Source organism: Molothrus ater, chromosome 31 (assembly GCF_012460135.2).
Source record: "Molothrus ater isolate BHLD 08-10-18 breed brown headed cowbird chromosome 31, BPBGC_Mater_1.1, whole genome shotgun sequence".
In the NCBI taxonomy this organism is placed as follows: Eukaryota; Metazoa; Chordata; class Aves; order Passeriformes; family Icteridae; genus Molothrus; species Molothrus ater.
The window spans coordinates 295,405-318,795 of record NC_071658.1 but is presented as its reverse complement, the minus strand read 5'-3'; the positions used below and the strand labels follow the sequence as shown (position 1 = coordinate 318,795).

At 52.4% G+C, this 23,391-nt stretch overlaps 1 pseudogene; it reads left to right on the top strand.

The window, feature by feature from the left end:
• The first annotated feature begins 956 nt into the window (after positions 1–956).
• Positions 957–23,391, top strand: part of LOC118700537 (zinc finger protein 271-like) — a 137,419-nt pseudogene continuing 114,984 nt past the window's right edge.

The window sequence follows — 23,391 nt, the reverse complement described above, 5'->3', positions numbered from 1 at the left end:
AAAAGTGGAAATTCGGCCCAATACATTGCAATACCTCTTTTATGAAAAGATTATGAAAAGGAAGGGAAAGCTCTGTGTAAATGTCACAAAGGTGACAGGGACAAAGAAAAAAATTATTCTTAGATTTGGCAAAGCCCCCAGCCAGTGAAAGAGAAAAGGGGGGACAGCCACGGAGTGTTGGAGACAGAGACCTGCCCTGGGGCAGGGCAAGTGTGACATTGTCCCCTGTGTGTGTGGCCTTCCCAGGGTGGGGGTTTTACACCTGAGCCAGTTTGGGTAAGGGGGGTGGTGTTCACCCCCTGAGCAGGGATTCCCCCACTGTTTCAGGTTGCAATGTAAGATGGAACCAAATGCATGTTTTCAATGCCCATCTTCATCAACTGCTATAAACAGGTGGGGCAGTGTTCTTTATCTCTTCCATGACTCAGCCCTGATAACGCCCTCCCGGGGAGATATCTTCTGCGAATGGGCCATTGAGTGTCACTGCAGGACTGATAAAATTCCGTCATCCCATTGTGGGATGCTCCGCCCAGGGGGAGGATCCAAGCATTCCTACCTGGATATAAACTGAGGCTTTCAACACCAGGAGCACCTTGCCTACTGGATTCGCAGAGGACAAGAGCTCCAGAACCACCACTGGACCTTCAGAGGAAGACCAGACCCTTCTACAGGATCACTGCTTGGACAGAATCACGTTCATCACTCCAACAGGACTGCAGCCACCATTTAATGGGACTGCTGCCACCACCCTCAGCAACAGGGTGTCAGGTTAAATCCTGACTCTGTCTGTTTAAGGCAGTGTTTCTGTATCATTGCCTTGATCGAAATTTTCTTATTAAATTGTACTCCTGGTTTAGACCCTCCCCAGGTTTGCCTTCAAACCAGTGCAAAATCCAGTTTCCTCAGCCTTTATTTTCCTCCTAAAAGAGAATTTCCCATCTTCAGTTCTTGGCCAGATGGAGGAGGAGGCTGTGAGGAAGAGGAAGGAGCCCTGGGACACCCAGGCAGGTGAGGAGGAAGTCAGTGCCACTTTGCCCCTCTCTCCTGCTCCATCTCCCAGCCCAGCACAGCCCCCGGCTGCAGGACAAACCCGGTGTCAACCCCGTCCTGCCGGGGATGCTCTGGGGGGATCTCCTTCCCCTTCCCTGTGTCACAGAGGCAAATCCCATAATCTCCTTGTCCTTCCTCCCCCAGGGAAGAAGCTGAGGATGGAGACCAGGGAGGACAAATCCCCACAGCAGAACCTCACGGAAGAGGCTGTTTTGAGTGATTCCAGAGCGGAGGAATCCAATAGGGAGGAAAATCCCCAGAGATTGTACAGGAAGAGGGGCTACAAAGCCAGCCCAGGGTGCTCTGAGGAGGAAAGACCCACCCTGAGCCAGGAAGGTGGACAGAGCTTCAGCCAGAGCTCAGAGCTGGTGGTCCCTGAGCAGCTTCATGATGGAGAGAAGCCCTACAAGTGCTTGGAGTGTGGAAAGAGCTTCAGGAAGAGCAGCACCCTGATCCGCCACCAGATGATCCACACTGGGGAATGGGCCTACGAGTGTGGGGAGTGTGGGAAGGGCTGCAGCTGCAGCTCAGAACTCATCAGGCACCAACGCATCCACACTGGGGAGAAGCCCTACGAGTGTTCCCAGTGTGGGAAGAGCTTCACCACCAGCTCTAACTTGACAAGACACCAACAGAGTCACCGGTAAGAGATGCCCTGCAAATGCCCCAAGTGCAGGAGGAGCTTTGTGCCCAGCTCCAGCTTCAACCCCCATGGGAAAACCCATGTTGGAAAGAGCCCGGGTGATCCATGTTCCCTGTGATCCATGCTGGGAAGACACCTGTCCCTTTTCCTGCCCCTGTCAATGACATGGTGTGGAATGAAGAACATGAGGGTCTGGCCATGGCCATGTGATTACATTCACTCCCACCTCAGAACATTGCCAGGGGCAGGAAAGGGATTCTGTCTCCCTAAGGAGAAGGGTGTCCTTTCCAGGGAGGGGAAATACGAAACTGGGAAGAGCCAGTAGTTGATGTTGTAGTTTTCCCTGTAAACAGTTTTATTGATCCCTTCTGTTATCAATACTGTTTCTGTTCCATTTGTTCCTTATCTCGTTGCTGTTCCCAATAAATTGTTCTTATCCCAGCCCCGGATCTTTGCCTTTTGTGCTTTCCATGGGAGGCGGGAGGGCAGCGAGGGCAGCGAGGTTTTAGCAGGAGCAGGAAATTGGGGAATCCCATTCCTAAACCCCAGCCCATGGAAACCGAGCATCCCAGCTGGTGCCAGCCCTGGTGGCCATGGCAGCAGCCTTGGGAGTGGGTCCCTGGCTGGGGCTGTGGGAACCTCTTCCCTCTGGTGCCCAGGGACAGGAGTGGAGGGAACGGCTGCAGCTGAGTCGGGGCAGGCTCAGGTTGGATGTCAGGAAAAGGTTTTTGCCCCGAGGCTGCTGGGGCCCTGGCCAGGCTCCCCAGGGAAGGGTCCCAGCTCCAGGGCTCTCTGAGCTGCAGCAGCGTTTGGCCAGCGCTGCCAGGCCAGGCTGGCATTGTTGGGGTGTCCTGTGCAGGGCCAGGAGTTGGACTGGAGGATCCTGATGGGTCCCTCCCAGCTCAGCCAATTCTGTGGCTCTGGGATCCCATGAGCCTGGGGATGGGACTGGAAATGGTTGCCATGGCAATGGGCTCTGGCTGCAGGCCTGAGCTGGTGTCCATGGCAACCACCCCTGGGATGGGGTCTCCATGGAGCTGCCAAGGGACTGAGCATAGCAACAGGGGTCTGGTGATGGTTGCCATGGAAACTGACCACAGCAACAGGCGCCTGGTGATGGTTGCCTGCTAAGGATCAGATTTTTCACAGGCGCTCACAGGGGCTCCATGGGATCTTTCCAAGAGTCTCCAGGCTGTTCCAGAACTGGAATGTCACAGGCAGAGACAGGGGCTCCATGGAGACCTCCCAGGGCTTTCTGGGGATGGTAAAGAGCACTGTGGTCAGAGGCAGTCACAGCCATTCCATGGTGACATCCCAGGGCACCTTGGGCTGCAAAGGCACCGATCTGTCCCAGGCACTCATGGGGGCTCCACGGTGACATCCCAGGAGTCCCCAGGCTGCCAAAGAGCCGGGATGGCCCAGACACTCACAGGGGTTCCTGTCATGGCCACAGTGGGAGCTTCAGGCAACGTTTATTAGAGACGCTCCTGTTGGGTCATGCGATGCAAAAAGGATCCCCAATAGCCCCCACAGATCCCCAAATCTCACTGTTGGATCAGTGTTCCGTGCTTTCTTTCCTATGGAAAAGAACCATCCTTCTCTTCCAGGTGTCCATGTCTGAAATTGGGATTCCACCTCTAAAATTCCATATATCAAAGGGTTGCTCCCAGGCACAGCCTGCCAGTACCATCAAGTCTGGTGGGCCTTGGCCTCTGGTGGGTGCCCCTACAACACTGGGGCTGGGTTCTTCCCTTCCCATGGAGATCACTGGGACACTGTGGGGACCTCATGGAACCAAGGGGATCATTGTGGCACCACTGGAGCCCATGGAACCAAGGGGCCATGGTGACACAGCGGGGCTTCATGGAACCCAGAGACCATTATGGCTCTGTGGGGCCTGATGGAACCATGGAGACCATTGGGACCCTTCAGGGCCTGGTGTCACCAAGGGGGCATTATGGCACCTCAAGTCCTCAGGGAAGCAGGGGACCATTAGGACACTGTGGGGCCTGATGGAACCGAGGGAACATGGAACAGGTCTGGCTGGCTTGGCCTCCCAGGGGCCACCTGACGGGTCTGGCTGATGTCAAGGGCTGCCTCTCATCAGCTCCTGGAGCACTGGGGCTCCATGCTCTCCTTGTTATGGGAAAGAACCATCTGGCTTTTCAGATGCTGTAAGAGACGGTCTGAAGTTTCCCTCATTTGCCTCACGACTGTCCCAAGGACAGAGACCGGGACCCTGAGGACCCTGACGGGAGCTCTGGCCTGGCTGCGGTGGATGCTCACCAAGGGATTGTTTGCAGGTGTGTTTGCAGTGCTGCCATGGTCGCTGCTTCGAGCAGGGGGCTGGCAAAGGAGAAGCTCGCCCTATATGCTGGCACCTGCTTCATGACAATAGCCCATGAATTTCCCCACCTCTTGGCCAAATGAACTTTCTGGGGTAACTTTGGTGGTCCCCCATGGAAAATCCTTCATCTGCTTCACGACCACCGTGATGGACAGAGATTGAAGCCCCCTCCCAAGGACTGAGACCCCTATAACCCTAACACGGGGAGGGGTTGGCCTGATTGAAGTGAGATGTTTGCCCAGGTGTGGTCATTGGACCAAGAAAACAATTGCTCTCACTCACTGCTGAGATTGACTTATCCTGTTTTGGAACATGGACTGTCTGTACCCGTTTTCAATAGACTTATTCTTCATTGTCTTTTACCTGTTCCCCCCTCAGCAGAGGACTATAATAGACCCCTGAGTTAACCAAGACTTTGAGATTCTCCCTGATGTGACAAGACAGATCTATTGGCTGGACCACATGAGGATTTAGTCTCTCTGTTTGGTAGCTATATTCCCCCCCCCTCTCTTTCTCTCTCTCTCTATCCTTTATCTCCTTTCTAAATCCTTCTATTGCATTTGCTGTGGGCACTCAATAAAAGGTGCATTATACTATGCATTAATACTGAAATCCCCTTCATGTTGTTTTTTGCACTCTGAGATCAGTTAATGAACCATCACGACCCCCACTTGTATGAGCAGATTGTGACAGATGCCCATTGCCAAACTTGGTACTCTCCCTAAAAATTTCCTTAATGCAATGGTATCTCCCAGAAAAAAAACCTGCCAGCTCTGGCTGGCCTTGGCCTCTGGTGGCCACCTCTCATCTGCCCCTGAAACACTGGCTCTGTTCCTTCATTCCTACGGAAAAGAACCGGTTTTCATGTCCAAGGGCCATAGAAAAAATTAGCATTTGGCCTCCCAGTTTCCTTATTTCCAAGGATTGCTCCCAGACAAAAGTAGCCAGGACAGAAAGGTCAGGCTGGCCCTGTCCTCTGGTGATTTTCTTAGACACTGAGCTGAATGTTTTCATTTGAAAACACCTTGGGTAGGGCCCAGAGATCTCCCATGGAGGGGTTTTGAGGCCTCGGGCACATGAGCACTACATATGGACAGAGGAGCTCTGTGCTCTGTGCTGTTGTGGTGGTTTTGCATCACGGAAGTCATGTTCTAAGAGGAGCTGCTAGGAGTTTCCTCCGTGTCTGACAAAAAACCCAATCAGTAATTATCTTTGAGAATTGACAATCTGTTAAACCACTAAGGAAACTGTACACACCTCTGTGAAGACACATGTTAAAGATGGGAAAGCCTGGGAGGGTCTCTTTCCCTTCTGGCTGGCACAGAGGTAACAAGGCTGACCCGGCCCCATCTTAGCCAGGCCGGGCCGGGCGGCTCCTGCCGTGGGGCCGGGCCCCTTCCCAGGGACCCCGCCAGGCCCTATCGGCTGCCGGGCAGGGCAGGGGAGGCTGCAGGGCCGAGGCCGGGCCAGGCCATGGCTGCAGTTGGGAACATCTGGGCCCTGCTGAGCCCTGCCCCGCTGCCAGCCCGGGCCCAGCCAGGATCCGCTGGGCCCCAGGAGCAGCCCAGGGCCGGGCCGGCTCGGCCAAGATTCTGCCACCCTTGGGGTTCAGCCGCAAGCCCCGGGCAGGGGCAGGAGAAGCCATCGGCCCCCGGCCATGCTGCTGCTGTGCTCTGGCCTGGCTGCTGAGATCCTGGCCCTGCCCCAGCGCGGCCCATCCTGACACAGCCCCAGAGCAGCCGCTGCAGAAACCTCCATCGGAAAACAGCACCGAGCCCGACCGGGGTCACGGAACCATCTGCAGGCCCCGAGTGAGATATGAACTCTTTCAGTGCTTCCATCCTCCCTCCAGTGAGAGAAAAGGACAAAGTGCAGGCACACAGAGGAGCAACATGAAGACACCGAGGTCAGTGAAGGGGAAGTTGAGTCCCAGATGGGAGGGATGAGGAGATGCCTTGATCTTGGGGCTGAAATCCTCTTGTAAAGCTATGGGGAAGGATGTAATTAATATATCAGACTCTCTTTTTCCCTATAATCCATTTAAAATATGAGGAGATGACTTGTTCTGCAAAAACCTCCATGCTAAAGAAAGCAAATGTTGAAGTAGCTGTGATCCCATGAAAAGTTTAAACAGAGAAAGAAGAGTGGTGACATCCTGTGCCCTCATGGAGAGAAGAAGAAGATCTCTGTTCCTTGAGATGAAGATGATTTCAGAAATAGATGAAGAGAATCTTTGCTCTTCAACAGCTCATCTTTAAACTCATACCCCATAAGTTGACATGGTCCATAGACACAGCTGTGGGAAAAGCTGTGAAAAGTGGAAGGGACTTCACAATTGCAGATTTTCCGGGCAGCTGCTATTCATGGCAATTGAGAGCCACAAGTGAACTTTTTTCTTATGGAGAAGTCTCCATAGCATGAAAGAGAGACTCCTCTCCCTAAGTGAACTGAAGAAAGACTGTTCTAGATGGTGTAAACTGACTGAAAATTTCAGCTTTTGTCTCCTTGCATTGTCAGTAAGAAAGAAAAGGTTGTAGGGAGAGGAGAAGTGTTCAGGTTCTTATTACTCTTTCTTCTATTTACTGGTAATAAACTTTTCTATATACCGTTTAAAAATTTTGAGCCTACTTTGCCCTTCTCCTAATCCTGTCTCACAGCAGGAAATGAGTAAATATATTCCAGGGAGTGCAATGGTAATTAGCCAACACTGATCCCACTGAACTAATAGATGAATTGGCTGAGAAATCTCAAATTAACAAACCAAAATCACTCCAGATACATTCCTGAGAAACTTCATTAGAGCAGAGGGAAATCAAGGCAGAGCCATGGTTTGTCAGGACTTGCTGCATCCTGATGAGCCCTGTGGTGCATTTGGAGCTGAGCCCTTGAACCTCAGGGCCTAAGAGGAGATTGCACAAACCTTTCCAGGAGTCAAAGTCAGAAGAAAACCCCAAAGTGTCTCAAAGCATGAATGGGTCCAACTGAGGTCCATCCCCAACACAGGCTCCTCATGGACTCCTTAGAGGAGAGAATTGGAGGCCAGGATTGACCAAAAACCTCTGAGAGTCTCAATGTGGAAAGGAAATTCCAAACTACCTTAAAAAATTTGAGAAGCTCAAAGCAATACTGAGCAGCACTGAGTGTCAGCACAAAGCTCTCAAGGGACTCATTAAAGCAGATAATTGGGGCCATGATTGCACAAACCTCTCACAGAGTCTGTATCAAAAGGGAAACACCAAGTACCTTCAAATAACTGAAGTACCCTGAAGCATTAATGAGCCCCACTGAGTGTTGTTACTGACAAAGCCTCTCCAGGGACTAATTACAGCAGATAATTGGAGGCCATGATTGCACAAACCTCTCAGAGACTCCAAGGCTAAAGCCAAACCCAAAGACCTTTGAAAAACCTGCAGTCCCTGCAGGGAGCATTCAGGAGCCCCCAGGGTCATTGCTGAGCAAGGCTCCCCAGGGACTCCTTGCAGCAGATCCTTGAGGCCACTGGGATGTGGGTTAGGGGGGGATGCTGAGGGCAGGACAAGGGGCTGACAGTGCCCAGCCTGGCTGGGGCTGTGCCAGGAGGCCCCAGGGCCTCAGGACAAGGTGTCTCCTCCCAGCCCTTGGTAGCACAGACCCTGCTGTGCCCCAGGACACCAAGACTTGGCTTCTCCTTGTCCCCACCGGTTATCACTGCCTGCAGTTCTCTGCTCTGCCTGGGGCCTGGGGACACTTGCTCAGTTGTGTCCCTCAGTGGGACCCATTAAAAGTCCACAAAACTTTGGAGTTGGATTCTGATGTGGAGTTCTGGAGAGGTTTCTTCAGCTCCCTCTCAGGGACTGATGTTCAGGGCCTGAGCACAAAGGCCCAGAGGCGGATTAAAGTCCTTGTGCTGTGTCTGTGCTGCTGAGCTGGGCTGGGCTCCTGGCACAGAGGCAGCTCCTGGTCACCAAGAAGAGCTTCAAAAGCACATTTCTCTTGATGAGCAGCTCTTGTGGCAGCCCAGCAGGGCTGGGGCACTGCCTGCAGCCAGCCCGGGCACAGCACAGAGGCACAGAGAGCTTCAATCAGTCGGGGCTGGGAAGGGGCTGAGAAGTGCCTGGGGCACAATCACTGCCAGCCCTTGGCACAGGAACCTCTGGCTGCAGGACAATGCAGCTGCAGCTCCTGGAGCCATCTCCTCAAGCTGGAACATGCCAATGCCTGCAGAGCCTGTGAGTACATTCTCTGATTGCCTCTTGTGCAGAGCAGCCAGGGGTGCCCAGGGCTGTCCTGCAGAGCAGGGTCCTGCAGCCCAGGGCGCTGTGCTGGGGCAGGGACTCTGCTGCCTGCCAGGGACAGCTCTCAGCCAGCCCTGGCAGCTGCTGCCAGCACTGGGGGACAAGATCTGGGTGGCAGGAGACAGCTGGTGAGGCTTGGGAGTGTTCTCCTTGTGTGGTGAGGATGCTGCATTGTTCAGGACTGCTCCCAGCATGGCATTGAACTGCAGAACATTTCCAAGTAGATTATACAGGGAGCACAGTGAGGCAGGGGCTGCATAAAAGGGAAAATCCTGCTTTTTTAATCTACTGCTCTGGGTTTCCTGGATGGAAAATTGCCCATAGATATTCATCTCTCAGTTAAGGCTGGGAAAAATGAAAAAAATTTCTCTCAGTTCTGAATAAATTGGGCAGTGACTGAAATCAGCCCTTAGAGGCAGCATCAGTTTTGCTTCTCCAGCCTCCTCAGGGTTGCTCTGACGTTGCCATCAGAGCCTGCAGAGCCAGAGCTGCCCCTGGGCAGTGCCTGAGCTGGGAGGGCTCTGCAGGGCAGAGCTGAGCCCCCAGGGCTGGGCTGGGCTCTGGCAGCACTGGCAGGGCCCAGCCCTGGGCACAGGGAAGCAGCTGCTGGCAGGGACAGCTCCAGGCAGCAGAGCCCTGGGCAGGCAGTGGGGGGAAAGTGCCCCCAGGCTGTGCTGGGATATTTCAAGTCCTCTCCAAACCCAATGATTCCATGATTACTTTTTTTACAGATCCCCATGATAAGGCATCACAGCAAATGTCCAACAGCAGCTCCATCAGGCACTTCCTCCTGCTGGCATTGGCAGACACGCGGCAGCTGCAGCTCCTGCACTTCTGCCTCTTGCTGGGCATCTCCCTGGCTGCCCTCCTGGCCAACGGCCTCATCATCAGCGCCGTTGCCTGCGGCCACCACCTGCACACACCCATGTTCTTCTTCCTGCTCAACCTGGCCCTCAGCGACCTGGGCTCCATCTGCACCACTGTCCCCAAAGCCATGCACAATTCCCTCTGGGACACCAGGAACATCTCCTACACTGGATGTGCTGCTCAGCTCTTTTTCTTTCTGTTCTTCATTTCAACAGAGTATTTCCTCCTGACCATCATGTGCTACGACCGCCACGTGTCCATCTGCAAACCCCTGCACTACGGGACCCTCCTGGGCAGCAGATCTTGTGCCCACATGGCAGCAGCTGCCTGGGCCAGTGGCTTTCTCACTGCTCTCATGCACACGGCCAATACATTTTCCCTGTCCCTGTGCCATGGCAATGCCCTGGGCCAGTTCTTATGTGATGTGCCCCCGATCCTCAAGCTCTCCTGCTCACATTCCAATCTCAGGAAATTTGGGCTCATTGTGGTTAGCCTTTGTTTATCACTTGGCTGTTTTGTGTTCACTGTTTTCTCCTATGTGCAGATCTTCAGGGCTGTGCAGAGGATCCCCTCTGAGCAGGAACGGCACAAAGCCTTTTCCACCTGCCTCCCTCACCTGGCTGTGGTGTCCCTGTTTGTCAGCACTGCCTCATTTGCCTATGTGAAGCCCCCCTCCATGTCCTCCCCATCGCTGGATCTGGCCCTGTCAGTTCTGTACTCGGTGGTGCCTCCAGCCCTGAACCCCCTCATCTACAGCCTGAGGAGCCAGGAGCTCAAGGCTGCTGTGTGGAGACTGATGACTGGATGGTTTCAGAAAAAATAAAGTACTGGCCAATTTCTGCAAATCACTTGTAATAAAAGTTGGTTTTGATACTTGTTGGTTTCATTTTGGAGGTTCTTTTTCTTTGTTTTACTTTATTAATCTTGTCTGATACTGTTAGATTGAATGTGACCTACACACACGTGATTAGGGTCAAAGAAGAAAATGTTTTTATATTTCATGTTCTCTAGTTTATATACTTTTAAGAAAACATCATTTTAAGTCATTAATTACATCACAATAAGTTATTATTTTAATTAGAACAAAGCTATTAGTATCAATATAATTGGCAAAAGTTTTACAGAAATTTAATAAGCTATGCATACACATTTACTTATGCATCTAATCTACCTAACAAAAATCTACATGTATCTTTTCTAATCTATTCCCATGCTAATGCCTTGTCTTCTTTCTTGCTATGGATACAATCTAAAATCATCAATTGTTATTTCATCTATTAACTCAGCATTGCTTGTAAGTTAGCTGTCAAGCCTAACTATAATGTCCACAGAGAAATGTCATTGTTTCTGCCATTTCCCCTTTTGTTTCTCTCCACCTTCCCTGTGCCCACAGACTGTGTTAATGAGGGGCTGCACTCTTGGTGGCTTTAAATGAACTAAAGGATCACCCAGCAGATTTTTCTGCAGAGATGCCCTTTTGTTCCCTTCTCTGGAGCTGCAGCAGCAATGTCTGTGTGCAGGGCTGGGGCAGATCAGTGCTGGCCCAGCAGCTGTGCCCAGCAGCAGCAGCAGCAGCACTTGGTGTTGCCAGCGCTGCTGCCATGGCCCTGCCCCGCTGCCCTGGTGGCCCTGGTGTTGCTGCAGGGCCTGAGTGCTCTCGGGGCCAGGCACAGCCCTGGGGGTGGCAGTGCCGGGGCTGCAGCAGGGACAGGCCATGTAATATAAATCACCTTTGATGATTCCTTTGGGTTTGGTTCTGGGTTTGTTCTTTTTTCCCCCCATGTTTGATTTATTTAATATTGTCCACAAAGAAAAGCCATTGGTTTTGCCAGTTCTCATTTTGTTTCTCTCCATCTTCCCTGTGGCCACAGACTGTGTCAGTGAGGGGCTGCACTCCGTGTGTCTTTAAAGAAACTAAAGCATCACCCAGCAAAGTTTTTTCCAGAGATGCCCTTGTGTTCCCTTCTCTGGAGCTGCAGCAGCAATGTCTGTGTGCAGAGCTGGGGGCAGATCAGTGCTGGCACAGCAGCTCTGCTCCTGCTGGCCACACCATTCCTGAGCCAGGCCAGGAGCCATTGGCCTTCTTGGCCACCTGGACACACTGCTGCCTCATGTCCAGCCTGCTGTCCATCAGTCCCTGCAGGTCCCTTTCTGCCTGGCTGCTGTCCTGGAACTCTGTCCCCAGCCTGTAGCACTGGGGCCAAATATCAGGGCCTGGCACTTGGATTTGTTAAACCTCACCTTGTTGGATTCAGCCCCTGGATCCAGCCTGTCCAAGTCACTGTGCAGAGCCCTCTGACCCTCCAGCAGATCAACACTCACATCCAGCTTGGTGACATCTGCAAAGATGTCCTTGGTTCCATGGGGCCCCTCAGTGTCACAATGGCCTCTTGGTTACACCAGGCCCTGCACTGTCACACTGGTCTCCTTGGCTCCATGGGGCCTCAAAATGTGACAATGGTCCCCTTGGTTCCATGGGTCCCAGGGTGTCACAATGGCCCCATGGTCACATGAGGTCCCACACTGTCACCATGGTCTCTGTGGTTCCACAAGTCCCCTCAATGTCACAATGGACTCCTTGTTTCCACGAGGCCACACAGTGTCACAACGTTCTTCCAGATTCCTTGAGGCCCCATCGTGTCACAATGGCCCCTTGGTTACACAGGATCCTGCAGTGTCACAATGTCCCCTTGGTTCCATGAGGCCCCGCAGTGTCAGAACGGCCCCTTGGTTCCACTGGGCCCTGCAGTCTCACAATGGTCTCCTTGGTTTTGCAGTGTCAAAATGGTGAAACCCCTTGGTTACACAAGGCCCTGCAGTGTCACAATGGCCTCTGTGGTTCCACGAGGGCCCATAGTGTCACGGGGCACTCCCTGGTTCCATTTTGCCCCAGAACACCACCATGGACCCCTGGTTCTGTGGGCCTGCACAGTGTCACCATGGTCCTCTTAGTTCCATGAGGCCCTGGAGTGTCACAATGGCCCCAGAGTGTCCCAATCATCACAGAATAACAGAATCAAATAGGCTGGAAAAGACCTTTGGGATCATCAAGTCCAACCAATGCCCTAATACTGCCTTGTCGCCCAGACCATGCCACTAAGTGCCACTGGAGAGGGACAGTGACTCTGCCACCTCCGCCCTGGCCAGCCCATTCCAGTTCCCACTCACCCTTTCTGTGAAGAACTCCTTCCTATTGTCCAGCCTGAGCCTCCCCTGGTGCAGCTTAAGGCTGTGTCTTCTTGTCCTGCCCTCCAGCAGATCCACACTCACACCCAGCTTGGTGCCATCTGCAATTTGTGAATGCTGCACTCGATCCCCTCACCCAGATCATCAGTGAAGATATTAAACAGGACTGGGCCCAGCACAGATCTCTGGGGACAGCACCAGTGCCTGGACACCAGCTGGGTGCAGCACCATCCCCACCACTCTCTGGGCCCAGCCTCCAGCCAGCTCTTAAATCTCCCAGCGAGGAGGGAACCTGCCCAAGCTGTGGGCTGCAGCTTTTCCAGGGAATGCTGTCAGAGACAGAGTCAAAGGCTCTGCTGGAGTCCAGGCACACAACATCCACAGCCTTTCCCACATCCACAGGTGGGTCACCTGGGCATAAAAGGAGACCAGGTTGGTCAGGCAGGACCTGCCACCCCTAAATCCACGCTGGCTGGCTCTGATCCCTGGGCCATCCTGTGGGTGCTCTGTGATGGCACTCAAGGTGATCTGTTCCATAACCTTGCCGGGCACCCAGGTCAGGCTGACAGGCCTGGAGTTCCCCAGCTCCTCCTTCTAGCCCTTCCAGGGGATGGGCTCACACTGGCACCTCCAGTGCTCTGGGCCCTCCCTGCTGAGCCAGGACTGATGGTAAATGATGGAGAGCAGCTTGGGGAGCTCATCCACCAGCTCCCTCATCCCCCTGGGATGGATCCCATAAGATCCCATTCACCTGTGAGCACTTGAGTGGCTCAGCAGGTCAGCAGCTGCTTCCTCCTGGATTCCAGGCGGCTGTTCTGCTCCCTGTGCCCATCTACCAGCTCAGGAGAGCACTTGTCCTGAGGACAAGCATTCCTAATATTGAAAATTGAGACAAACAAGCTGTTAAGAAGCTCAGCCCTTTCCTTATCTTTAGTTACTATATTCTCTACTGCATCCAATAAATAGTAGAGGTTCTTCTCCCTAATTTTGCAATAATTTTTTTTTATAAAAAACTTTTTTTTACAGAAGCCGCCAGGTTAAGTTCGAATTGAGCTTTCACATCTCAACTTTTCTTTCTGAATAACCCATCAAAATCCTTAAATGCTTCCTGAGTTGCCAGTCCTTTTTTCCCCTGAGTTCCCACAAAAGCTCCATGGGCAGCCAGGCCAGTCATTTTCCTTACCAGCTCATCTTTTGCCACACTGGGACAGGCTGCTCCTTCCCCCTTAAATTACCTTCTTGAAATGTCTGTCCTTCCTGGACCCCTTTGTTTTTAAGGGCTGTTTCCCTTAAAATAAATCAGGACCTGATTTGATACTCCCCAAATCAGCATCCTCAATAGGCCAAAGTCTGCCCTTCCTAATTCCAGTGCAGAAATTTTGTTGCTGCCCCTCCTTCTTTCAAAGAACATTGAAAGCTTGATTATTTCATGGTCACTGTGCCCCAGGCAGCCTCTGAGCCCCACATCTGCCCCCAGCCCTTCTCTGTTTGTGAACAGCAGCAGACAGAGCTTTCCTTGGCAATGGGAGTGTTACCAAAAATTCGGTAAAACAGAAAACTCCTTAACCCCAGTGTAGCATTAAGAAGCAGCATTCTTTATTCAGCTGGATGCACGGGGGAGAGCTCCTCCCAAAGCTGTGCATGCTGAGCACAGGAAAGTTTCTGTTTATTTTCTGTATTTTGCACACATATTCATTGATTGTCTTGGACTAAACATACATATGATAATCATTTCCCCAAAATCATTAACATATTGCCCCTCCCTTGTACCCATGTGTTCTTCTGTCCTAGGGGTCTCTCTGGTGGTCCCTGGTGGTCGTGGACCCCAATGTTCCAGTAGGCTTGGCTGAGCTGGCAGGACCCTGAGGCTGCTAAACTTCCAGTTCCCCTTCTCACATAATGGGCCTTGTGTGGTTTCCATAGGCCTGGGGTTTTGGAGAACAAGCTCCAGGTGTGAGCTCACCTGGTGTAGACAATTGATCATCTGGTAACATGTGGTCACAGTGTGGGCTATGACATCACAGAGTGGGTAATGTGAGGTCATCGAGAGCTATGACATCATAGACTGCCTCTGTGACATCACAGAGTTGGCTGTGACATCAGAGACCAGCGGTGTGATATTAGAGAATGGGCTGTGACATCCCAGAGGGGCTGTGTGACATTAGAGAATGGGCTATGACATCCCAGAGGGGCTTTGTGACATCCCAGAGGGGCTGTGTGCCATCCCAGCAGGGCTGTGTCAGGTCACTGCGTTGGTCACTCTGCCCCAGCTCCCCCTCACAGTTTCTCCCAACAAGTCCAATGCTGTCCATGCCCAGCAGGGTCCCTGTCCCCCGGGATCCCCCCGGCCCACCTGGAGCCACAGCCTCCACCAAAGGATGTTCCACAGGATCCAGCCCAGAGCCTGACATGGGGACAAGGGGCCAGGGCTGTGTGACCAGGACATCAAGGACGGGGATTATCCAGGTCACTGTGGCCTGGTTTGGGTTGCCCAGGGCAGGAAAGATGTCTGGCAGCTGGAGCAGGGTCTGGGAAGGGCCTCCAAGGTGGGGCTGGAGCCCTTGGGCTGTGAGCAGAGGCTGAGGGAGCTGGGCTTGTCCAGCCCAGAGCAGGGAAGGCTGAGGGGCTCCTCATCCCAGTCTGGCAGTGCCAGTGAGGAGGGGATGGAGAACACAGAGCCAGGCTCTTCACTGGGGGTCCTGATGGGAGACAAAAGCCAATGGGTGGAAGGGGAAAGAGGGGAGATCAGCCAGGACAGGAGGAGGTGAAATGAGTCAGGCTGGTTTCAGCATTTCCTCAGCACCAAGAGCAGCCTGACCTCCCTTCTCCATCACCACTGACAGCTTTGCAAATCAGGAATTGTTGGAGCTGTTTTGCCCCCACTCCAGGATGAGCATCCTGATACAAGAACTTAATTGTTTTTATATCTGTCACAGAACAATGTTTGTCAAAAATTAATTTTAGTATGAAAATCACTTGTGGGTGGTGGACTCATCAGGCACTGCTGGAAAGTTGCACATAGCTCTGGGAAGAGTATGATTGTTACTAAATTGTGTCCTGTTCAACCATGGTCTGTTGGCCATGAAGAGAAACTTTCTGTGCCTCTGAGTCTCAGCAGTTCCTGGTCCCTCCAAGGACACAAACCTGATGAGTTGTGGTCCCCACTCCAGTGGTGGCACTTACACCTCCCTCCATAGCCAGAGCAGAGCTCCCTTGTCCCAGAAAGTCCCTGGGGAATGAGGGATGAAGGAAACAGGATGGGCTGGGGGGATCAGGGGCAGGGCAGAGCCAAGGGGAAGAATGACTTTTGCAGTTGATGGAGCTGCGCCTTCCCTTGGCTCTGTTGGCTGACAAGAAATGAACATCCCTCTGTGTCTCGGGCAGCTCCTTCTCCAAGGAAAGCGGGTGGGAGTTGGAGCCAAGGAGCTGAAAGCTGCAGGTGCAGCCTGGGCTGGAGGCAGCTCAGATTTGCACAAGGCTGCTCTGAATGCCAGGGCTTGGATGGGGGAAATGGTGGGGTGGGGGTAGGGACAGAGTCTGATTGATTGTCAGCCAGGAAGGGTCTGGATTTTCATATCTATTCAAACTGCATGAGGAGGTACTTGGATTCAGGGTCAATTGGAGATTGCACACATCAATGAATTACCAGTAAAAAACCAATGAATTACAGGATCTAAAAAGATTTACTTGCTGTCTTTTTAAATATAGTGTATTCACATTGAATAGGCTTCTGAAATGTGTTGAATTAACCACAAAAGATTTTTTGAACACTTAAATCAAATTATTCCCAGAGGCTTGGCTTGTGAAGGTGTTCTGAATGTTAATGAGCCCTGGGACACTGAATTCCTGCACTGAAGAGCTGAAGGCTGAACAAGCCTCTGGAGCAGGAAAATTCAGCAGCAGCCTCCAAGTTGCTGAGGATGTCAGCAGCCCCCACTGAGGCCATCCCTGCCCAGAGACTGTGGGGGAATGGGCAGACAAGGAGAGTGTCCCTGGGGCTGGGGCAGCACAACTCAGAGGCACCAGCGGCTCCAGCTGGGCAATAGAGTGTGGAATGTGGCTGGGAAAGCCCTGCCTGGGCTGGGCCAAGCAGCACAGACAAGCCCTGACCCACATCCACTAAAAAACTCTCTCAACAAGACATTTAAAAGGAATTACAATTGTTTGTGTCCTCTGAGTTGGACACACTGGAGAAATATCAGCAAGAGATTCTCAGGAGCTCTAAACAACAAAACAGGAACTTTACTGGCAACTTTAGAATATCAGAGAAACTTTGGCAAAAGGTGTAATACAACATTCCATCAACAAGAAACACTTCTCATAACATTAACTTGGCTCATTCAACTTCACAAACTTTAAGCCTGTTCCATTTTAAGTTGCTCAAATTTTGCAAGAAGAGGGAATAAGAAAAAGACAAATAAGATTTAGAGAAGCACACACAGAGCTTCCAACTCCTGGAATCCAGCAGTGTTCAGATGGAAATGCCAAGAGGAGGGAGGATCAAGATGTGTGCTTGCCTTGTGGTCAGCCTTCAATACCCCTTGGTCTCCCTGGGCCCTTCCCCCAGGTGGGGCTTGGGCTCATTTGGTCCCTCAGGAGCTGGGCTGGGGGCTGCAGAGGTGGCTGTGGAGCATTGCCTGTGCTGTGCCAGGGACTGGCAGCCACTGCTGGGCTGGGATAGAGGCTCTGGGGGGATTGGGGTTCCAGGGCAGGGCAGGGCTGGACCTGCCCCTTCCTCCCCCACACACAAAATGATTCAAGCCAACAATCTCCTTCAGTCTCTCACAGTAAGGCAGCGTTGGAGCAGGAATTCAATTCTGGCCATGGGCACTGGGACAAGAAGGACAGCTCTTTCCCATAGGAAGGAAAGCACAGAGCCCCAGTGTTTGGAAGGCAGGTGAGAGCCTAAGTAGGCCACGGCCAGGCAGACTTCTGAAGAATTGCAGATTTTGTCTGGGATCAGTCTTTCAATTAAGGGAATTTTGAAGGTGGAAACCCAGTCTCAGTCATGGGCAGCTGGCGAAGCAGGACAATTCTTTCCCAAAGGAAGGAAAGCACGGAGCCTTCCCCAGTGTTTTGGGGACAGATGAGAGGTGACCATTGTGAAACCGTTGCCAGCCAGACCTGTCCTGACAATATTCTTATTGGAATAGTCCCTGGATATAAGGAAATTTGGAAGTGAAATCTCAAATCTGGCCAGGGTGCCTGGAGAAGGACAGTTCTTTTCAATAGGAAGGAAAGCACAGAGCCCAAGTGCTTCAACAGCGGATGAAAAGAGACCCTCAATATGTCAAAGGCAGCTGGACCAGTCAGGCAGCCCATGGGAGGCCAAAGCAGCCACACCTGTTCTGTGCTCCCTTGGTTTTGTGGGCCCCACAGTGCCACAATTGTGACTGGTTTCTATGGGGTCCAGGGTCCAGCAGTGTCACAATGGACCCCTGGTTTGATGGGGTCCCACAATGTCACAGTGGCCCCTAGGTTCCATAAGGCCCTGCAGTTTCACAGTGGTCCCACTTATTCCACGATGCCTTGCAGTGTCACAATGGTCTCCACAGTTCCACAGGCCCCACAACAACACGGGATTCCTCTGTTCCATGAGCCCTGCAATGTCACAATGGACCTTTGGACCCTGCGGGTTTGTGTTGTCACAATGGTCTCCTTTGCTCCCTACTGTCACAATGGACCATTGATGACTGGAGGCCCCTCTGTGTCACCCTGGAGCTTTGGTTCCATGCAGCCCTGCAGTGTCACAATGAACCCTTGGTTGAATGGGGTTCCACAATGTCACAATGGTCCCAAGTTTCCATGTAGCCTTGCCATGTCACAATGGTCTCCTTTGGTTCCCAGTGTCACAATGGACCCCTGATGACACGAGGTTCCACAGTGTCACAATGGACCTTTGGTTCCATGCAGCCCTGCAGTGTCACAAAGGCATTTTGGTTTCATGAGGCCCCACAGTATCACAATGGTCCTCTTGGTTCTGAGGGGACCCCCAGGGTCACAATGGTCTCCTTGGTTCCATGAGGCTGTAAATTGTCCTGATGGTGTCTCCATGGTTCCATGAGGCCTTGCAATTTCACAGTGCTCTCCATAATTCAATGAGGCCCCACAGTGTCACAATCGTCCCTTGGTGTCACAGGGCCCCACAGTGTCACAATGGCCCCTACATTCCATGGGCCCTGTGCTGCTGCATTCCCCCCTCCCCTTCTCAGGCCGCCCTGCCAGCTGAGAAATGCTCCTTGGGCCTGAGCCTTGGCCAACAGCCCCTGGGTTCAGCTCCTCTGCAGCTCATCACAAACACTGTCTGCTCCAGGCACTGCTGCTGCCCAACCAGCTCCTGCTTTCTGTAGCAGCAGCCCTGGGAACTGGTTTTGTTCCCTCACTGGCACAACATCCCTGTTCTCACACTGCCAAAGAAAGCTCTTGGTGCCCAGTGTGGCCAGGATGAAGCATTGCTGGCACTGAAGCCCTTCTCTTGGGGCCCTGTAAACAGCGCTCCAAAAGGAGCCCTTGGAGCTCTCCTGGGCCAGCGACTCCCTCTGAGTGGGGCCTCTCCCAGCCAGGAACTCTCCCGTTTGCTGCACTCGGGGATCCCCAACAACGACGGAGCCTGGGCCGATCCCCCCACACCTCCAGGCTCAGCCCTTTGCCTGCTGGGGAGATGCCAAAGCATCCACAGGGAGCATTTCCCTGCCCTCAGGGGAATTTCTCCCAGGTGCCCTGCACTGACTCTTGGTGTCTGTGTGCACACAGGAGTGCCTGTGCTGGGGAAATGTGGCAGAAATGCTGCTCTCTGAGGGGTTTGAGTGCCGTGGATAGCTGAGTCGGTCAGATATCCAGATGGCAGTAACTAATGCTATGTCACAAGGTCTAAGCTAAGTTACATGCTGCTAAGAGTTGTTCGTTTGCAAAGTTGTTCTGTTTAATTTATTTATTAGCTAAGTTGAATATTAAATGGTATTCCTCTGTTAAATTGCTAAGTCATATGTTTTAAGTTTGGTTAAGTAGTGTTAAATGCTGTTCTTTTGCGAAATTATGAAATTGAAGGTATCAGTTAAGGTTAAGGTATAAGTTAAGTCCTGTTAAGTTTGAGCTCTGTTAATTGTTTAGGCCATATTCCTATTATCCTTGCCCCCACTGTCCTTTTGTGTCACACACACACAGGGACAGTTCTTGGCTCATTTCTGGTTTGATTGCTTGGATTTGGTTTGGTTTTGTTGTTGCTTTGTTTCCTTGGTGTGCCTGAAGTGTCCAGTCAGGAGCAGAGTGACTATTGGCAAGGAACTCTGTGGTGCTGTCGCTTAATATTAAATCTGGTTTTTGCTGATCCCTTGCTGGGGATTATTTCAGCGCTCTCAAGGCCTCGTTGGTACCAGGGTGAAGGAGCCCTGGCCCAGGCTCTGGCCCTGGGGGACATGGGGACGCTGCCAGGGGGTCCCTGTCCCTCTGTGCCACCCCCAGGGCCCCGGCCCCCCGTCCCCGTGTCAGGCTCTGGGGTCGATCTTGTGGAACATCCTCTGGGGGAGGCTGCGGGGCCGGGGGCGGGGGGACCAGGGGGGACAGGGGACCCCACTGTGCACAAGCAGAGTTGGACTGCTCTGGGGGGAACTGTGAGGGGGGCCGGGGCAGAGTGACCTCCCCAGTGACCTCACACAGCCCCTGTGATGTCACACAGCCTCCTGTGATGTCACACAGCCCCTGTGATGTCACACAGCCCCCGTGCGATTTAAAACATCCCAGTGACATCACACAATCTTCCTATGATGTCACAATACCTGTGATGTCATACAACATCTGGTGATGTCACACATACTTCCTGTGATGTCATACAAACTCATGTGATGTCACACTGACTCTCCTAGCATGTTACACAGCCCCCTTTGATTTCACTCTGTGATGTGATACATCTGCTCTGTGATGACACAGAAGACACTGTGATATCACAAAGTCATCATGTGATGTCACTGTCTGTTCCGTGATGTCACAACCTGCTCTATGGTTTTACAGCCAGCCAGTGATGTCACAATTCACACTCTGATGTCAGAGTTGCTTCCTCGAAGATGGCAGGATCTGCTCTATGGCCTCACACCCTACTCAATGATGTCAAAGACAGCTGGGTGATGTCACAACTCCCTCAGTGATGTCACAAAACCCTCTCTGGGATGTCATACTGCCACTCTGTAAGGTCACAGCACACACTTTGACCTTACAGCCTGCGCTATGATGTCATACAGCCATGCCATGCCACAGCCTGCTCTGTGATGTCACACAGACCCCTCTATGATGCTGCAGCTGCTCAGTGACCTCACACAACAAACTCTGTGACATCATAGCCAAATCTGTGACCTCACACAGCCCACTCTGTGCTGTCACACAGCCCCTTGCTGACATCACAGCTGCTCTGTGCCTCCATGACACAGCCACAGAGGTGCTGCTGTGCCACAGCCCCCTCTGGGACATGCCACAGCCCCTGCTGGTGCTGAGCCCCTGGGAGCTCAGTCTGTGCCCTGCTGGTGTCCCTGAGGGGCCCTGGCAGTGGCCCAGCCCTGCTGGGCTGTGCACAGGAGCTGCTCCTGGCCAGAGCTGTCTCTCTGCAGCTCTGCTGCCCTTGCCAGGAGCTGCCTCTGGGCCAGGAGCCCGGCCCAACTCAGCAGCACAGACACAGCACCAGGACTGTAATGACCCTCTGGGGCTTTGGTGCCCTTTGCATCAGACTCAGTCCCTCAGAGTGTGGTCAAGGAACTTCTCAGGGACTCAAAAAGAGGCTGAAACAATGAAGTTTCTCGTACTTTATATAGATCCTTCTGAGGGACAGGACTGGGAAAGCGTCCCCAGGTTCCAGGTAGAGCAGAACACTGGTGGCAGTGATGACAGGTGGGGACAAGCGAGGCAAAGGTGTCTCTGGTGCTGAGCAAACCTGCGTCTCTGTCCCTGCAGGCTGTCGGCACTCCCCCGGCTGCCCCACCTGGCTGGGCCCTTCGTTTGCTGACAGCTCTTCCTCCTGCCTGCCTCTGCCTGCCCACACAAAGCCTTGGGCTGCTCCAGGCTCCTGCTGGGGGACGTGCTGCACCACAGCCCTGCCCTGCCAGGGAAATTGCTTTCTCCTGGTGTCCACTCTGGGCCTCCCCAGCAGCCCTTGGTGCTATTATGTCTTCTTCAGGCTCATTCCTGCTATGAAGAAAAAGCTCCAGCCTCTCTGAAACCACCCTTCAATCCCTCCCAGGCTATTCCTGTTCTGTCCTCAGTTTCTGTGACCATGGTCACAGGGGTTTTCAGGTGAAGGGAGAGACGAGAATGTTGACTCCGTGTCCAGAAGGCTTGATTTATTTTTTTATGATATATATAATACATTATAACTATACTAAAACGAAAAAGAATGACAGGTTTTCTCAGAAGCTAACTAAGCTAAGAATAGAAAAGAAAAGAATGATAACAAAGGCAGCTCTCACGGACTCTGTCCGAGATAGCTCGGTCCTTGATTGGCTATTAATTATAAACATCCAAGATGGGCCAATCACAGGTGGACCTGTTGCATTCCACAGCAGTAGATAACCATTGTTTACATTCTGTCTCTGAGGCCTCTTAGCTTCTCAGAAGGAAAAATCCTAAAGAAAGGATTTTTAGTGAAAAGATGTCTGCAACAGGTTTCCTCACCCCGGAGCCCAGAGCCTGCAGCCTGTCCCTGCTGGTTTTATGACAAGGCCTCCAAACACCATCTTGGGAGATTTTTGGAAAAAAAATAAGGTCTATGAAAAAGGAAAAATTGTGGTCAAAGGTATTTTCTCCCAAATCTTGCAGTGACAGAACAAGGGTCAATATCTTTAAAATGAACAAGGGTGGATTTACCTTTGTTAGAAGGAGGAAATATTTTACAATTATGAAAGTGGCACAAAACTGCAACTGTATTTCCAGAGAATTGGATGCCCCATTCTGGGAATTGTCCAAGAGCAAGAGCTTTGTGTAACCTGACCCAGTGAAACCGCCCTCCCTCCTCAATGACAGAATTCCTGTAGTGTGGGTTCTCTGATGTGCTGGGTGCCCTCACAACGCTTCTGGCCAGAATGTCTGCTGAGGGCAGCCAGGCTGCTGCAGGGGCAGTGACCTCACAGCTATCACCATGGCAGCCCTGTCCCCTGGGCCTGGCTCTGCCCTTTGCTCTGCCCCTGCCTTGTCTCTGCTGGCATGAAGAGTTTTGTCATTGATATCTTGTCCCCAAGGTGCTGGGGCCAATGGCTTCCCAGTCAGGCTCCTGGAGCACAAGTGGCTTTTCAGAGCCCAGCCAGGAATGAGCCCTGAGGCAGCAGATCTGCAGTGGTGGCCACCAGGCCGGGCTGCCAAGGGAGGCTTCTGGCCATGGCCTGCAAGCAGCTGCTGCTGCCAAGGTGCCTTTGGTGCCTCAGGCTCTCCCTGGCACAGCTCCCAGCACGGCACTCTGCCCTTGTGCCCGAGGCCTTCCCTGTGCTGGGGCTGGCCTGGGGCTTTTCCTGCAGCGGGACGTGGCCTGCTGATGGCACAGGAGAGGCAGTTCCTGCTGGTGCAGGAGGCTCTGCCTGCAATGGGCTCCAACAACTCCAGCAGGGCCCTGCTGACTTCAAAATTGCTTCCTGGAGCAGAAGATTCTAATGGTTTGAGCTCCTTTGCTGTGGAGGAAGGAACTCTGATCACGATCTTTCTCTCTAATCATGGTCACAATCAATCTGAGCTGTATTTCTAGAAATCTATCTGGTATTCCATCATTAACCCAGTGGGACAAATTGCATTAAAGTTCAATTCCCCCTGTCCAATGTCTTGTACCTTTCAGAAAGTCTGGGGCAAGCATTGGATCCAGCTATTCCCAGTCTCCTTTCTGAGAAGGAATTTTAGAAGTTAAGGCGTCCTGCAGGGTTTTTGGGGTTCTGTGGTGGCTGCTGGGTGTCATTTCTCTACCTCATGACTCAGCAGGAGTTTCTCCAAGAAAGAAACAAAGCTTTTGCCTGAAGCTCCCACTGTGGCCATGACAGGAACCCCTGTGAATATCTGGGACA